Raw genomic sequence first — 4055 nt, 5'->3', positions numbered from 1 at the left:
TTTGTGATGCAGCATTCTTTACTAAAGATTTGAGCAGGTAGAAGAATTTTCATTGTAAGAATACCAAAGACTTAAAATCAGTTATTTCTGTTCTGTAGAGTCATTTAGTCATCCTAACATTGAACATTTCCAGCCACCTATTTCTTCATAATTCAGACTTCTATTATTTCAATCAATTATTTCTCTCTCTTCTTTCTCCTCATGACTCACAAAAATCTATTTACTTCCCAAGCAGAGAAGTTAATTATTTCTGTCTTTCTAAATTATGGTTTCAGGACCTTGTCTCCCATAGCTAAATAAATAGTTTAGGCTCTCTGCTCCTCCCCATTCATCAAAGAGCTGCATGTTCTTGTGCACTGCCAGCAGCATCCTGGAGAAACAAAGGTGAAGGTTGGAGTTAATGGATTTAGCCATATGGGGTGCCTGGTCACCAAGACTGCTTTTAGCTCTGGCAAAGTGGGTACTGTTGCCATCAGTGACCCTGTCATTGACCTCAACTACATGGCCTATATGTTTTAGTGTGATTCTATCCATGGCAAGTTCAATGGCCCAGTCATGTTGAGAATGGGGGGCTTATCAGCAACAGAAAGCCCATCTACATTTTTCAGGAGCAAGATCCCACCATCATAAAATGGGGTGATTCTGGTGCTAAATATGTTGTGGAGTCAACTGGTGTGTTTAATACTTTGGAGAAGAATAGGGCTCACTTGAAGTGTGGAGCCAAATGGTTCATCACCCCTGCTCCTTCTGGTAATGCCCCCATGTTTGTGATAGCCATGAACCATGAAAAGCATGGCAGCTCCTGCAAGATTGGCAGCAATGCCTCCTGTGCTAACACCTACTTGGTCCCGTGGCCAAGGTCATGCATGACAACTTTGGCATCATGGAGGGCTCATGACCATAGCCCATACAATCACTACCACCCAGAAGTTCATGGATGACCTTTCTGGGAAGCTGTGAGATGATGGCTGAGTAGCTATCCAGAACATCATCCCTGCTTCTACTGGCACTGTCAAGGCTATGGGAAAGGTCATCCTTGATCTGAATGGGAAGGTCACTGGCATGGATTTCCTCTACCTTCAGTATGTTAGACACAGATCTGAGCTGCCACATAGACAAAGCTGCCAAATACAATGACATCAAGAAGGTGTAAAAAATGCATTGAAGGACACCCTAAAGGACATTCTAGGTTACATAGACGACCAGGTGTCTCCTGCACCTTCAACAATAAAACTCACTCTATCATCTTTGATGCTGGGGCTGGGCATTGTTCTCAATGGCCAATTTGTCAAGCTCATTTCCTAGGATTACAATAAATTTTACTACAGCAACGAGGTGGTGTATCTTATGGGCCGCATAGTCTCCAAGGAATAAGAGTCCCCTTGACCACCAGCTCCAGGGAAAGCACAAGAAAGACTTTCAGCTGCAGGAGAGTCCCTGCCCCAACTCAATCCCCAATATACTGAGAATCTCCCAAATAAATACAATTCCTTTTTATAAGAGGGATTATGTTATCAACTATTGAAACGATATATTTTCATTCTGCTACATGCTTCACTTTGTTTCTTTTTCATGATAACCCAGTGAGCTAGGTGTCATTATCTCCACTTTATAGATTAGAAAACTAGTGTTGAGTAAAGTTATGTGAACTTAGAAAATTACAGATCTTAGAATCAAAATCTGATTCTTAAGTCCTGTGCTGTTAAGATGTGTGTGTGTGTGTGTGTGTGAGTGTGTGTGTGTGTGTGTGTGTGTGTGTGTGTGTGTGTGTGTGAGAGAGAGAGAGAGAGAGAGAGAGAGAGAGAGAGAGAGAGAGAGAGAGAGAGAGAGAGAGAGAAAGTGTGTGTATTTTTACTTATATATCCTACCCTGCTTGACTAGGAAAAAAACCCAAAGCCCAGATCTGCAAAAGAAGATGTCATTTTCATTTATCTGCAATAGCATATTACCAGTAATACAGATGAACCCAGTAACCATCAAAATTGGTCCCATCCCTGGAATTTAGTGAAAATTTCATGTTTTGTTTGTTTTCATTTCTGTTTCTACTTGCTACTACTCTCAGAGGGAGAGAGAAATCACTTAGCAAGTAAACTCACATAATTCTAATTTGTCACTCAATTGAAGAGTAGGTATTAACAACTTTAAGATGTTTTCTAAGTGTATTATTCTACAAAAAAAAAGCAGTAAATTTGAACACTATCCTTTAGAAGCGGTACAGGAATGTGATTCTTTGAATAAACCTCTCACATTGAAATCATCCAGAGATGGAGAAATAAGAAATAAGATGTAGAATAAAATAACTTACTTGCTGCTTTAAATGTGATTGGATGGCTGGGAAATTTGTGATTCTTAATACTGATATTCACAGTAGAGTGAGCAATAGAACGTTCATAAAGTTTTCACTTAATAATATGGATACAGAGAAAATACTCAGTCATAGTGAATATTTACGTTTAGTACCAGTGCTTCCCTTGGCTTTTGTAGACATCCAGTAAATGTTGCTCCACTGAGCCAAATCTAGGAAGAGAAATATTTCTAATATACATGTTCATATTACCAAAATTTTGATAAAATACACTTCTCCCATATATAAAGAAAGACCTCACTTTAAAAAATTAAAAGCTAAAAAAAATTTCGAGTTTAATCTAATTTCTCAATAGAAGCAAATTTAAGTCAGACATTAGTAATTATCAAGGATGTGGGGATGAAGAATTAAGCCATGCCACCTCTAATAACATGAAAAATTTGTACTTAGGCAAGTTTCATGTCTTTAAATTTCTGGACTGAAATTGAGTGGCACTACTCACAGATGGAAGCAGGGGTCTTCCATTCTTTGACCAGAAAATTGAATGTAGTGTACCATGGTTCAAATTAAGATACAGATGATTAACTCCTAGGAATTTTGTTAATATACTGGTTCTCCTCAATACTATGTGAAATCCTAGAGGGTTAACTTAAGAAATGGTATCTATACACTGGAATAATTTCAGAATTTCATTAAAAAGTACCTAAATGGCTCAAAAATCTATGGCTAGCATATGGAAATTTAAGATGAAAAATGATCTTCTTAGAAAACAGAAAAGATATGACTTTTTCATAAATGTGCTGCTACAGGTCATACAATATATATCAAATGATATATATTGAGAGCTGAAAATTACTTTTTTTTGTAGATAATTATTTTTTATTGAGGGGTGTTTGACACACAGTATTACATTAGTTTCAGGTGTACAACACAGTGATTCAACATTTATATACATGATAATTCTAGCTACCAGCTATCACCATACAAAGTTGTTACAATATTTTGACTATATTCCTTATGCTATACATTACATCCCAGTTACTTATTTATTTTACAATTGGAAGTCTATACTTTTTTTTTTGAGAGGGCATCTCTCATATTTATTGATCAAACGGTTGTTAACAAAAATAAAATTCTGTATAGAGGACTCAATGCTCAATGAACAATCATTAATCCACCCCAAGCCTAATTTTCATCAGTCTCCAATCTTCTGAAGCATAACAAACAAGTTCTTTCATGGAGAACAAATTCTTACATAGTGAATAAGTTACATGGTGAACAGTACAAGGGCAGTCATCACAGAAACTTTTGGTTTTGATCATGCATTATGAACTATAAACAATCAATTCAAATATGAATGAATATTCATTTGATTTTTATACTTGATTTATATGTGGATACCACATTTCTCTCTTTACTATTATTATTTTTAATAAAATGCTGCAGTGGTAGGTAGATGCAAGATAAAGGTAGAAAACATAGTTTAGTGTTGTAAGAGAGCAAATGTAGATGATCAGGTGTGTGCCTGTAGACTATGTGTTAATCGAAGCTAGACACGGGCAATAAAACATCCACGGATCCAGAAGATTTCTCTCAGAACAGGGGGGGGTGAGGTTCTAAGCCTCACCTCTGTTGATCCCCAACTTCTCACCTGATGGCCCCTCTGCGACTGTGCCTGTCTTAGGTTGTTCCTCACTTAAGGAATCTTACCTGTCTCTGGCTAACCAGTCATCTTCTGGGGCCATACAGG

The 4055-nt window shown here is 37.3% G+C and overlaps 1 pseudogene; it reads left to right on the top strand.

The window, feature by feature from the left end:
- The first annotated feature begins 309 nt into the window (after positions 1 to 309).
- On the top strand, positions 310 to 1374 carry LOC108403743 (glyceraldehyde-3-phosphate dehydrogenase pseudogene; annotated as a pseudogene).
- The last annotated feature ends 2681 nt before the right edge of the window (positions 1375 to 4055 follow it).

Source organism: Manis javanica, chromosome X (assembly GCF_040802235.1).
Source record: "Manis javanica isolate MJ-LG chromosome X, MJ_LKY, whole genome shotgun sequence".
In the NCBI taxonomy this organism is placed as follows: domain Eukaryota; kingdom Metazoa; phylum Chordata; class Mammalia; order Pholidota; family Manidae; genus Manis; species Manis javanica.
Note: the sequence above shows the minus strand (reverse complement) of the source record. Positions and strands in the feature narration are given on the sequence as shown.